General features: G+C 42.1%; 1 protein-coding gene across 1 annotated transcript in view; it reads left to right on the top strand.

The window, feature by feature from the left end:
* The first annotated feature begins 233 nt into the window (after nucleotides 1–233).
* Nucleotides 234–14740, top strand: part of LOC139914990 (thyroid hormone receptor alpha-like) — a 55521-nt gene continuing 41014 nt past the window's right edge. Inside the window, exon 1 of the mRNA XM_078284500.1 lies at nucleotides 234–607. The gene's annotated coding sequence lies outside the window, so the exon portion shown is untranslated. The remainder of the gene's footprint in view (nucleotides 608–14740) is intronic.

Genomic DNA, 14740 nt, shown 5'->3' with positions numbered 1-14740 from the left:
ACTAACCTGGTGCTTCAATCTGCCTGGCAAGCAACACTGTTCACTAGCCTGGTGCTTCAGTCTGCCTGGCAGGCAACTCAGTTCAGCATCTTCCATTTGCCTTAGCGGCAGCAATACAGCAGCAGGTTCCAGGGAAGCATCCAGAGAACCAAGAAGAGACTCAGGAGTACCACCTGGCAGGCAAGATCATACGATAGCCTGGCTCTTTAATCTGCTCAGCAAGTAACATCATACACTAGCACTTCCATCTGCCTCAGAGGCAGTAGCATAAATCAGCAATTGCCCAAGAGGCATTCAGCGATCGCAGAAGAGACTCAAGAGAAGTGCTGCCTAGCAGGCAACACCGTTCCATTCACCCCAAGAAGCCTCCAGAGAAGTAAAGCTAACCACGGGGCAGGGGAGGTTCCTGGGAGCCTCATAAGTTTCCCTTTCCCGGAGGCAGCCAGAAGTACAAAGAGCAGCTTCCTGTCAGATATAACATAAAGAATGGTTGTCGTACACCTTGTCAAATAAGAACAGATAACGCTGGGAAGAAACAGACTGTGTGACTACGAAAGGAAAAGGAGGGAAGAGAAGCGGAAAGAACAGTCAACAGAAGAATACAGTGGTGAGTTCCTTTTTTCAGTTTTTTCCTCCTTGTATGTTTTTTCCCCTCTCTTCTTGTTTTCCTTTCTCTTTATGAAGGGTAACAGACTGTGGTGTCTTGGTTGCTTCACAAGCTAAGGCATACTTGCAGTGTAGTGGGGTTAAATCTGATGCACAAGTTTGTTGCTTGTCATCAGATTTCTCCCATCTTCTATGTCTCTGCCACTGTATACTAATGAGTAAAAGCTAGAGATGGGACGATATATATGGAGACTCAATATATGGCAATACAAAAATGTGACAATACGTATCATGGGCCCATCACAATCTCACAAACTCTCCATCCAAATTATATTATTTGCATTACATTACCTTCTAGCAAGCCAGTGCCATTGCTAGAAAGATCTGTGGCTCAGAAATAAACATAATTCTCATACAGTACGTTTTATTTATTACATCGTATCGTGGTTGTACCAAATCGTGAACCCCATATCGCATATCGAATTGTATCGTGAGATAAGCATATCGTCCCATCCCTAATAAAAGCTGAATTACAAGCCTTGGGTTTGTAGTTTGGAGGTGCGTAACTAAGCGTGCTAGGGTCCACGATATGTGAACTTATCGGTGAGTATTTATGATTTTCACCATTCAGTTGGTGCATGTTCATGATCATCGTGGTCTGGTATGACTACTGACTCGAAAGACAAACCTACCAGAGCATATGAGAATATCAGTAGACTGCGGAGACCCATCTTCATATACCTGTATAAAGTTCAGACCTAGTTTGTGTCCCTAACTAGCTTTCCTCAAGGTGGAAACCGCCGTTGTCATATGAAAACCTTGTAACTTGAATTTGGTGATTTTCATGTTACAACTTCAGTGAAAGGATTGCAAGGTCCTCTATAGATTTTGAAAATTCTACGACCCTTCAGCTTACGAAACCCTTTCAAAATCCATTGGATAAATAAAAAAATGCATGGTGATCTAGTAAAGTTTTTCTCGGATACTGAAAAGGTTACATTTTGGAGATACAAGGTTTTTTAACCGACAGGGACGAAATCTTGTCCCTTGCACTCTTCGACCTCGGGGCACCACTGAAAAAATACTCTGTAACAAGGAGGAGAAATATTAGAACTGAACATGGCCTAGTTTTTCAAAATTATTTTTAGCATTACAATCTTTGTTCATTGACTTTAAATTGGGGAATAGATCTACTTAGTCCTAAGAAGATTTTTGAGAAACCCGTCCTGGAGATACCGCACAGCAGCGCCGTTCCACATTAGCTCTGTTCCTCATTCAAATGCACTGATATAATACATGTCTCTATTAATATGCATCGAGCGCATGGCCACACGCTGTTCCCTTTTTGACAAAGTGAGGAGACAAGGAAGAAGAGAAACTGGGGGGGAAAGGAAAAGTAGATGAAGGAATGGAAAGATGAGAGAGAGAGAGAGAGAAGGAGGGAGGGTGGGAGGTAGAGAAGGGAAAGAGAATGATTGGAGAGAGAGATAGAGAAAGAGAAAGTTGAACACGTCCAAGCCTCACCTCAGAAACCCCCGTCTGTCCCCTCCCTCATTCCCTCCCTCCATCCCTCCTTTCTAATCTTTTCTCTCCACATATTATTCTCCCGAGTGAGTCACACATGTATCTTCCACAATTGATAGTCTGCTCACATCATAGCGCTATGGCTCTTCCCCGCCTTCTGCTTCGTGTTGCTACGGCAACGTACAGCCTTCCCCCACCACCTGTGGCTCGGATACCGGGTGATGTATAGAACGCAGAGCCTGGATCCACCAATCAGATCATCGCCTCGCACATGTGTGTGTGTGTGTGTGTGTGTGTGTGTGTGTCTGTAGCTAAGCGGCCCAGTCGCCCAGCCATGTTTAGAAACAGCACAAACTATTTTGACCAATCAAAGGGCTTGGAATAGTTTGTGTATGTGTGTGTGGTCAGGTATATGGCTAAGTCGCCCAATTGCTCTGCTGCCGCATTAAAGGGCATGCCAGGTCGAATGCTAGCCCTATGTGATCTCATTATCTGGTACTGTGCGTGTGTGTATGTGTGTGTGTGTGTGTGCGCACGAGCGTGTATATACAGGTACTGTACATGAAATTGGAACATTGGATGAGTCATCTGTGGGCTCTGGGACTATTGCCGCAATCATGGTGTGTGTGTGTGTGTGTGTGCGCATACGTGTAGGTGTGTGTTCATGTCACTGAGTGCATGCCGAGTTCAGTGAGGATAGCTCCACCAGACAAATCACTGTGATGTAAGCCAGAGATGTGTGACTCTCTCTTTATATTATATTATTGTATACAGGAGAATGTTGTTTACCCAAACCCTTCAGGAATGGAGGATGTGGAGGATGAAAAACATTCAAATTTACAATGTTTTTTTTTTTTTAGATCTATGAAACATGCAAGCCCACAACTTTCTGTTTAGATTCAGTTGAAGTCTTATGTTTCATCTTAGGTTTAGGTTAGTTTAGTCTGGTTTAGTTTGCTGTCTTCAAGTTTAGTTAAAGTGTGTGTGTGTGGGTGTGTGTGTGCAGGTATGTCAAAAATTTAAACATGGAACGGTTCGTCTTTGTCCTATTCCACATCTTCGTGGCAGTTTAATTGACATGGAATGCATGCATCTTAAAATTTAAAGGCGCCTTTGAATTTCTTGACAGTGGAAGCAGATGCTGGCAGCAATCTTAACTGACCTAGAGACATTCACTGACCTACAGTGAACATTTTTTGGATTATGGACAGTTCAGTCTAAAACCTTTTAAAACTAGTAGTAAAAGAGCTGTGCAGTGAGACCATCGAGAAACACTTTCTTGTTTCAGTGAATGAGAAAACAACTTTGTGACCAGTATGGAGATTATAGTACCGTAAATCCTCTAATAGTGGCCTGTAGTCCGATAATGGCCGGGGGCGTGGTCGACACGAACAAATAAAGGCCGGCCTCAAATACAGGCCGGGGGAAAAAACAAAGGAAACAAAACTAGGTCAAAACCTAGTATATAGCTGCACCGTGTCCGTCTCCTCTCTCCGCCGCTGTCCTCTCCACCGCGCCCACGGCCCGCATTGATCCTCCCGATCCAAGCCCCGGACGCCCGGTGACGCATCGGCATCGGGACCCCTGCCGAAATCTCGGTCGGATCACCGGGAACACATCGGCGCCCAGGTTCAGTTAACTTCAGTTAGCTTCAGCTTACATGCAAACAACGGTGGATACCGGTAAACTCCTGCTGCCTGTTTGTAACTGTAGTTTGTAGTAACGTAGTTAGTGCCACAAGATGGCTCGGCTGGCGGAAGTCTCTGGAGCATGCCGTCGTCGATTACCGTAATTATCGTAATGCATTACTTATCAAACAGAGGGAATTAGAAATAAAGGCCTGTCTCTAATATAAGCCTGCTTCCAATAAAGGCCTGGTACCCTCTGCAGTTGAGGTAAATAAAGGCCTGTTTCAGTGTAATTAAGAAAATCAAGGTCTGGGAAGTGTGGAATTCTAAAATACTGAGCATACTTGTCAACGCTCAAGGGCAACTTCACCACAAAGCGTAATGATCTTTATTTCCACAACAACATAATTAGTGTTCTCCCCCCAGACGATCCATCAAAAACATTCCGGATCGATAAATGCAGCTGTGAAAATGACTGGCAAGGAAAGAAATTAATGTTAACAATGCATTCCATCGCATGGATTTAGTAAATGTTGCAGTCAACTACAACTTGATCAATGAGGCTTAGTCGTGCCGGAGTCCCAGCAGACTCCAGCTAGCCTCTGATGGAAATCAATATGCCCACGAAGATCATGATATGAACTTGACACCTGAGAATGTTGCTGCGCTACAATGCAGAGATATTCTAATGCAGCAGGTGGTTCTGGACATGCAATCACATTATTATTTTAGGATATTAATGGACCAATGCCCGAATTGACGGGATGTAGTAATTGATGAGTGTCACTTGATGCTTGTATGGCGCACTGCAGGAGGCAGATTTGAAGCATCAGCAGCACTGAAACCTGATTTACTGCACCATAATGGATAATTTTACTGTATCATTTTCTTTTCCATGGCTTGTTCTCTTGTCTGATTTATTTAGAGATCAGCTAGAATCGTTTACATGTTTTCCCCATACATCTGTGGGCTGCGAGTTAAATGACCTGCTGAATTTGCAGTCCTATTACAGGGCAGTTTTGTATTTTGTTATTTTGTTGGCACTCCCGTGTTCATGTCTAGGCTTCCTGTAGCCTACTTCTCGACAACAACACCCTTGTTAAAAACATGAATGATATTTTGTCTCAAAATAGGTCAGTTTTCACAGTGGGTCCAGAATCCTCATGAAAAAGACTTTTTGCCCTGTTGTTGCTGCGAAATTAAAGCAGGGTGGTTTAATCAATGCTTCTAGTGCGGGTTAGATCATTGAAAACAGTTGGTGTGTTTGATGCTCCCAGTGTGTCTCTGCCTTAAACACGTAGCTGTGGTTAATTAAAAAAAATTATCTGACCACAGTACTTGTGTCTGCCATCATATTAGCCCACACGTCCTGTCTGGCTCAGTAGTGAGGCCATGACACCAGCTCTGCCAGGGTTAAAAGTGTATGCACTCGTATGCCATTGTATGCACTCACTGTAAGCTGCTTTGGATAAAAGCATCCACCAAATGTATGCAGGATAATCCCCACCAAAACAAACAAACAAACATATAAACACAATGACTATTTCAACAGATTGTTGCAATACAGTACAGCTGGTTTTAATGTGTTGGTGAAACATCAGTGATGGAAAGAGAGCATCCTAGCAAGTATCCTACTCAAGTAGATGTTACTTTGCTGAAATGTTACTTAAAGGGGCAATAAGTAAGATTTTTACTGTTATAACTGTTTCTTTTGCTTTTAGCTATCCAGCTAGAAGGCTAGCAAACTAGCGAGACAACAACCAAGCAAACTCAACGTTACAGCTAGTTCATGTTACCTCCACATGCTCACGCAAGTTTGATGCAGATGCATGGGATGATTGAATACTTATAGAGACAAACTTTCTACTCTGTAATGGATGCAATTTAAAATGTGGTACAAAACTCAGGTCAATACTTAAGTAAAAGTAAAATTAATGACTTTCAAAAATACTCCACAAAACTACTACTACTAAAACTGTGTCATTTTAGTTTACTTGCACAATAATAAAACCTAGAAGAAAAAAAAAAAAAAAGTGATAAAATACAATGAACACAGAAAGAAGAGATTCCAATTACGAATTTGTGGAGCTGAGATTAAAAACATATCACTTCAAAACAAACAAAAGCAACAAATAAAATCAAACTGGCAAGCAGATACACAGCTGGATTGGATAACAGAATGACAATGGAAACATGTCGGGAGTAGAAACAACATGGTATACATAACAAAACACTTGACAAAAGACCATCCTAATTTTGTGCATTATCAAATGACTACTCCCTCACAGTACTACAACAACTAGACAAACAGCAACCATTTACATAAGCCAAGAGCTCAATGTGCACATGTTGCTCCAGAGCAGTGCAGTTCACAGTGAGAGTATTCCTGTCCCTCTGGACACAATACCGATCAATAAGTCCATAAAGAGCTCCACATTAATTGACAAGAGCTGAACTGATGAGGGCTTGTCAATATTGATGATATACTGTAGGTCAAATATGTGACTGGCAGCTGGAAATTGTACAGATGATCAAACTGCAAAGATGGATAGATAGAGACTTTATTAATCCCACATGATTTTCACTTTACTGTGTCGTTGGACTGTGTGTTTAGAAGGTGTAACATCACTTTTTTTCTGTACAGTTTTAACACATGGAAGAATACTTTTCTGGAAATTAGATAAGTTACAGCATAGTAAAGATAAAGAGATACTGTGTCAGTGCAAAAAGCAATAAAACTATATAACTCAAAAAGTAATAAAAATATATAACTGATAAAGTACTAACGAGATATTTGGAGATTCCCTGATTTATTGGTTTTATACAGACACTGCTCAGCCCCTACTGACTGGCTAAGGCTATAAAGGGTACATGGAGAGAGAGTTGGGTCATGTGTACATTGCTAAGCAGTTCTCAACAGCCTCCCAGTCGACAAACTAATGGCTGAAGTGCTGCTTAGCACACCTCGACGGAATGAGCCGCTGATTGAAGGTGGCCCTGATGGCACGCCATGAAGAGAGTGGAGGCCCTCGTCCATAATCGCATATGATTTCGTGGACATCCTTATGTCGAACACCACCAGAGTTCCCACCGGTCATGGAATTTCCGGAATATCTTGCCGTTTTGAGAGGCGTATTCCAGACAAGGAAAGGCAGGGAATTTGATAAAGTCTTTGGGGACATCAGAGAATATCAGGGAATTTTACAAACGAGTCACTTTTACAGGAATGTATCAGAATGTATTTTCCAACAGTTGGCGGTTTTCAGCAGTTTATCTCCACAGCAAACCGAACTGTAGTGGAAACCAGATTGTCCACCCCTTTTAGAACTTTTTCTGAGCTGTAAAACAACATTAACAAACCGGGAAGGTACAAAATGTCTAGGTCATGGAAGCGCTCTGCCTTAGCTATGGGAAGTTCTGGAAAAGTCATGGAATATTACCCAAGGGCACGGTGAGAACCTTGCAGAGGGTAAAGGCTCAGCCCAGTAACGGAGCATGACTGTCTCACTAACTTGTTTAACCCCCTCTGTTGATGTTTTCCCCCCAGCACACAACAGTCTGAGGCATAGTCTCATACACATGCAGAGACGTTCGGTGCAAACGTCCAAAGGAATTGATCCAAAACGAGCCCGAGGGATTTCTTTTTTTAACTTTGTCAGTAAGAGACCCATAAGAGGATTTTAGATTTACCATGGGACCCGTAGCCCGTGAAACCATATTGCGGCTTTCATTCGGTGACCTATTTTGGGTCCCAATCCATAGTTTATGAACCAGGAACTAGCCTGGTTACTGTCTGTCCTCATTTTATAGCATCGGCGGCAGAAAAAGTGATGTTGATTTAAAGAGAGCGGTGTGTTTGTAAAATTGGCCAGGTTCAGGGGGGATTCGCGTTGAAGCAACTCTCAACGAGTCGTAATTTTTGGGAACTTCTTGGCCTCTCTCATCTCCTTGGACTAACAGATGGTTAGGTATATCACTCAGGAACTCAAAACAAGCCATTTTTGACTTCATGGAGTCTTGAGAGATGGCAGCGTTTTGTGCACACAGGAAAATTGGCAGCCAAGTTCAGGGCGAGTGAAGAAAAAAAAAATCCCTCCTTCCTCTCTCCCTGGCTCTTATTTCTTCGCTTTGCATAGCATTTCTCATCTGACATGATCATTCTACGGTCACCTCAACACATTAATCAACACATAGATGGACACATTAATCCATCTCAAGGTTGAGGTGACGTCCATAGCTGCTACCTGCAACATTTTGAGGATCTGGGGCCTAAATATCTTTCTGATATCAGATCATATGGTTTCCAAAGCTCTTTTATTGTGAATTTTTTACCGTGCCATGGGTATTCCACCCTTGCACTCCTATTGGTTGCATGTAAGATTGCCGAACCTAGAATTGAAGCTTATTCTACTTTTGGACTCACTCAAGTTTCTCTGGATAAGCCTAAAATGTATAGTAGTTCTAGTAGTTTTTTTCCCCAAACTGAATATGGCAGCAAAGTTCAGTGAGGGCAATGGTGACCATTTGTGGCATCAGACTCCACCCTCAGTGTCGCTGGAAGGCCAAGCAGTGTTATTTTCCATACATTCAGCCATTTATATAATTCATATGAGAGGACTTTGGAAGTGAGCCTGAACTGGGTCCTGCTGTACACAAGGAGGGCATTCGAGGCCAAGGAATGTGTTGTTGACCTTTTCCTGCCCTGCTTTCTGTCTCCCATCTGTCACCGGTGATGCCCAGTAGAAAGAACCAACACAGCGCAAACTAAACGGGCACATCTGCACACACACACAAACACGCTTCTCCAGGTTAAACACTCAAAACACATGCACATAGACAGATACACGGCCATGTGCGCACACACCTGGATCCACTTGTCAGCGCACACTCAGTCACACAAGTTAAACACAACAGTAACATCCTTGCGCCGACCTTCAGAAATCAATGTGGCAACACATTTTCTCCTGCCTTTTCTTGCCATCTCTCTCCCTCCCCTCCCTGTCTTTGCCACCCTCCTCTCTCTCTCTCCCATTCCTTTCTCTTTCCTCTTGTTTCCTCCCTCCACTCTCTCTATTTCTGTCTCTCTCATTCTCACCTTTCTCGTTTCCTCCTTCTACACTGTCTCCTTTTCTTGCCCTCTGTCTTCATTGCCTGTCTTCCTTCTCTTTCCCATACTCTCGTCTTTCTCTTTCTCTCCCATACTCTTTTTCTCATCCCTCAGCGTCTGCTTCATCCTCACTTTTCCTCTCTTGTCTGTCTCCTTTAGCCATTCTTTCTCTCTTTCTGTCTGTCTACCATCCTCTCCTATCCTCCCTGCCTTTGGCCTGCCTGCCGGCGCGTTGAGAGAAACTTGGATGGACACCCAGTCCTTGGCAGGCTTCTTTCCAGTGTGTCAGCATGATATGAGGCCATACTGTCCAGCTCTTCTCCTATAGAGACACTGATATAAATACATCAAGCCTATCAGACAGCTGCAGTACACAGCCAGGACAGCCTTTTCCCTCCTGGCTTCAGATTGTGTTTACTGTGGCCAAACTCCATAATGAGCGCAGGAGAATGTGAGATGGTTCAGGGAGTTTCTTCACTGTCAACCTCAGGCTTTTTGTTACCTGAACCTCAATTTTTTTTATCTAAACAGGCATTAACCTTGTTTTCCTTAAAGCTTTTTGGCCATAAGCTCTTTGATAAACGACTGCGGTGTGACGATAAGATTGGGAGCAGTTTTGCTTCTGTTTGTTGAGTATTTGGTGCACTACGGTGCTTTTCAGGTGATGCAAAGCTCCAGTGTGCCTAAGCATTAGCCTACACCGTATAGTGAACTAACTAAATAGTGGGCATAGAGAGATTAAATTGAACGAGAGCCACAGGTCATTTTATTCCTATAAATTAAAGATGTTTTGGAGATTTACAGCAAGGATATGCATAGACGTGATGGGGATATGCAAACGAGAAGCGATCTTTCCTCCCTCAACAGCTAGCTAGCTGTCTATATGTTTATCATAGCTGGCAAGCTAGCTTATTTATTAGTTTAATAGTTTAGTTAATAGTTTAATAGTTTATCTAGCTAGCTAAAACAATAACACAGCAAATTAACAGCTAGTAAGCTAGCTAGCTGTTAATTTGCTGTGTTATTGTTTTAGCTAGCTAGATGATACCTGGGCTAGGTAGGCTATATTTTTGGTATATTTGCTATGTATCTATCTGCCTCCCTGTCTATCTGTCTATCTCTCGGTCTATCAGTCCATCTATGTGTTGATTAACGTCTCTGTCCGTCACTCCTTTTGAGACGCCCCTATGTCCCCATCCAGCTATTTAGGGTTGAATATCGGATCTGTCTGGAACGTTCTCCGGTCTGCTGATTCCTGCAGCATCACGTGTCCCTCCGTCGCTCATCTGGTGTCCTGATGTATGTCACATATGTCTCCCAAAGCCTCCAGCCTGCTGCTCTCAATCAAAGCAATTTATAGGCATATAAAGCCATACGTGTGCCAACACTCGCACACATGCACAGCACGCGCACCAGTGGACGTTCGCACATACCGTACCACACACAGCAATGGACACTCATGCACACACATATACTGATACACACATAAAGACACAAACACATACACACAAATTTACACACCTATACACACCCTCAAAAACCACTTTACATGAGCTCTTGTCCCATATATTAATTTCCATCGGCAAAGGGCAAGGAAAGGGCAGTTTACCTCCAGTGCAGTTTACCTCTAGTACATATTTCACACATAACGCACTGTGTAGTCGTACATCTCAATATCCAAAGGGCAACTTTATGGTAAAATATAGCCTCTGTGGCTCATCTATCAAATAACACACTGTCAATTGTGAATAATTCTTAGCTGTTGTTTTAACCTTCTTGGAGTACAGATGGACGGTTTGCCTCATCAGAGTCACAGCAGTGCTATTGAATGTCAGTTCAGCATGTTTCTGAATGACAAACTTAACCTGACAATATCTGAGTAATCCTAACGCAGGAACCCCACCCATCTGGTACGCCTAGCACTGTAAACCAAATGCTTAGAATTACTGCAAATCCCCTGCCAGATCTAATCTGCATGCCATTAAGTTAGAAGTTGAGTTTAACCTGCATGGTATGATGAAGCTATTTAGATATGTTCTTGTTTGTCACCATGCTACATGGTATGTGGGACATTATGTCCTCATGGTGGCATCTGTCTGTATGTAGACACATTCCTGTGAACACAGTAACTCAAGAACAACATGTGATAGATACTTCATACTCGCACCGCAGGTTCCCCGTGTACATTAGATGATCTGATTAGATTTTGGCGCACCTTGCTGCATAACTTTGCATATTAATGAGGAAACACTGATTTTCTTTAAACTACTATAACTCCTTAATGCTTACAGATAAAGAGTTCATATTAATACCTCTACACCCTGAAGAAGGCTGTTTGTGCCGCTACATGTGGGTTGTAACCCAGTTCTATTTTAACATGCGCAAGCTTTGTCTATGTTTTTAACAATTTCACCATGAAATAGCCATCTGAATAAAGGCTTTTAAACTTTTTGCCAGAAGAGTGCCTTGGACCTTTCTTCTTTTTTCATATTAATACCGCCCATGTCTTGTGAAGACAAGTCTGTTGACATAGAAATATTTGCTAATTCATGTATTAATTGGCTTAATTAATGACCTCATGGTCATCATCATGGTGGTTATGGCAGGGTTAACATTTGGCCCTCCACAAATTCTTTTTGGTCTTCAAAAAGAATCCACTGTGATTTAAAAATAAATAAATAAATAAAAAAATAGGCCATTTGATCTATTTTGATGCAATTTAATAGTCATTTTGAGGTACTTTGGCTTACAAGGCACATTTACAAACACTATAATGACATAAGAAAAGCTAAGATATTCTTACCTTTTCAGGGGTTTCCTTGAAACGGCGCTTTTTTCTGTTGTTTTTTCCAGCAAAACTTTTTTTTACATGCACCCATTGACACAAATTGACACAAAAAATAGAGCTACGCAGTACGACCACAGTCTTCTACTGTTTTACACAGAGCAGCTCTACTGGAGCGGTTTGGAGTTAACCCATTCACTTTACCCACCCAGATTTTCACACTGAATCACCCATACTTCAACTATTGTTTCTCCATATCAGAAAGTTTTGCCACTCCTGGTTTAACTGTGAAAAAATGCCTATAAAGGATAATTCTGGGGTGTTTGTTTTTTTTATGTTTATACTAATCGTCTAGGTTGCCTCTCTCCTTTCCATTCTTCCTGCTGGTGTCTGCACACAGTCAGCATAGTTGGAGATATCCGCGCTTGTTTTCTACCTTCAGAAGCAGCAATTTGTTGCCATTCATTCTTGTACAGCATCAAAAATAACTTTTGGTCAAACTTTCTGTTTTCTCCTCATTTCATTGTGCTGAGTTGAGTGTTTTCATATCAGCGCTGCGTTACGTAACGCTCTGCTTCCTGTCAGTCACCTGACACCCACAGGAAGAAATGCCTGGATTTAATCCCTCAAAAACATGTCGCCTTACAAACTTTAATGTCTTCCATGTCTTTTTATTTAGGGCGTCTTTGTTAGCCAGGACAGCAGTTCATTTCAAGTTAGGTTTGACATTGTAAAGTTTAGATTTTAAAAATGACAATAAACAAGTAAATGTTAAAAAATGTAATTACTTATGACAAGCGTTGCAGAATGCTTGGGGGAAATGTAAACTAGACATAGACAGAATTAAATGGGCTCACATTCGAAATGACACCGGTGTTCTCCTTTAACCAGCGGGCTGTGCCAGACATTTCGCCAAGCTAGCATCCTGTCCTGCCATGGCTGCACACTTTGGTTGTAGAAAGGTGTTCCATTAAGAAAAAAGGCCCAATAAAAGACCAGACACTGTCCCGACTTTGAAGCTTTGCGCACAGCCACCGTACGGGATTATGCGCATAGTAAAAGGGATAAGAGAGGGCCTGCACCACACACACACACACACACACACACACACGCCCACCTCTAGATAAAGCCGAAGTGCACAGAGCGAGCCTTGTGCCTTAACTGCCATCCGCCCCAGTATACTGTTAGCAGAGTTGGGAAAGTTGCGTTTAAAAGTGTATTTAATTACAGATTGCTGCTTCTCTGATAATGCAATTGAAGAAAATGAAAAGATTCATTGAGCTAATAAAACTCTGTAATGTAATACAATAACATTTAGGTACTTTGGGGATTAATTTGTAAAAATATCGTTTAGTAGGACCCCCAGATCAAAAGCACCAGGACCGCTTTATTTATCAAGTACAGTGAACGTGCATTATAGGAGTTTTGACCAGTCCCTCTCACCCTCTGTTATATGTATATGTATATATACAGTATATGGGGTATATGTTATATGGCATATCTCTGGAACAACTGGGGATGAAAGAAAGAAAGTAAAAAGGAATGGAAGCTGGACATAAAGAGAGAAAGACGGGAGTGTTTGCATCTTTTATAGAGTGCTGATGAGATGTGACAACGGTTTTACTACCCATAACCCCCTATTGGCAAGTATGTATGCATGTGCATGCGCTCCACGTGTGTGTGTGTGTGTGTGTGTGTCTTTTGGCTGGGGGGTCTGGAAGGAGTTCCCCCCCCCCACCCCCCCATCGCGCCTGTCATCTTTCCTCATCTTCTACCCCACTTTAATCTTTCTTCACCGTCTTTCACTCCTCCTCCTCCACATTCACCTCTTCATTTGCGATTCTCTCTCATGTTACCTCCTCCTCCTTTTTTCCGCGCTCTCGGCTCCCTCATCTGCTCCCCTGCTTATCTGCTCTTCTTCTCCCTTCACTCCTCTACTCGTCCCTCCGTAGTGTACCTCCTTTGATTCGCGAGTGTTATTTGAGTATTGCGTCAGGTAAACCTTGATATCACTCGGAGACGCGCTGGGTATAGCCGTACAGTTCTAAGATGAGACGAGATGACGAGATGAAAGTTTCCTGTGGGAAATTGGGTAATTGAAGCAGCAAAAGAACAAGATATAGATAAGAATACAACAAATATAACCTATTGGAGATAATACAGCAGATAGAGCGTATATATTGAAGACAATACAACAAATAAAATATTGAAGATAAAGCTACATCGTTATGCCGAAGAAAGCTCCTATTGGTTCGAAAGAATTCCTGCTACGTTGGCTATTGACAGATTTACAGGCTAACAGATGTTTGCAGTTTACGATCTCCGAATTCGCAGCCCGGTGCAAGACCATATATGCAGGATGTGCAAATGGGATGTGAGATTAAATTGAAATGACTTACAGTAGTTGGGGTCTGATCCAGCTTTAGTGTTAAGTAAGCAGGGAAAAATATAGATCCAGATCATAAATTCTCATGCTCAAATGATAAGCGAAATACCACTGAGGCCTAGATGAAGAAGAAGAAGAAGAAATACATTTCATCAGAAGAAGAACCATGTCCAACCCACAAGTGCCAAAAAAGCTGCTGTTGAATGTGTTGTCATGTGAAAACCTTGTAACTCCAGTTTTGGTGTTTTTCACTTCAATTGAATGGTTCTCTATGGGTTGAGAATTCTGACCTCTTGAGCTTCTGAAACCCTTTCAAACACCCATTGGATAAACTCAAAAATGCATGATGGTCAAGCTAAAACCAAGGCTGTTCTTCTTAGTTCTTGAAAAGTTGAAGCAGCAAATGATATATCTTCTGTCCATAGAATCCTAGCAAGCATTTCATGGACGGCAGCAATGCAGGAGGTGGCCAAGTTCAACGTAAACCCAAACGAGCACAACAAATCTTTATAATAAGATATTAAGGCACAGTAACAATTTGTAATAAAACAGCTTTGGAAACTGTTTTGAATTGATATCGGAAAGATATTTAGGTCCTGATTTCTCATACAAAGTGATAAGTAGGTGTTTGAACTAAAAAGCTCACCTACAGACGTGCGTGAGTTCAAGACGGTGACAACAGGAGAAGGATTTTGAAACTCAAG

Source organism: Centroberyx gerrardi, chromosome 7, assembly GCF_048128805.1.
Source record: "Centroberyx gerrardi isolate f3 chromosome 7, fCenGer3.hap1.cur.20231027, whole genome shotgun sequence".
Lineage (NCBI taxonomy): Eukaryota > Metazoa > Chordata > Actinopteri > Beryciformes > Berycidae > Centroberyx > Centroberyx gerrardi.
Note: the sequence above shows the minus strand (reverse complement) of the source record. Positions and strands in the feature narration are given on the sequence as shown.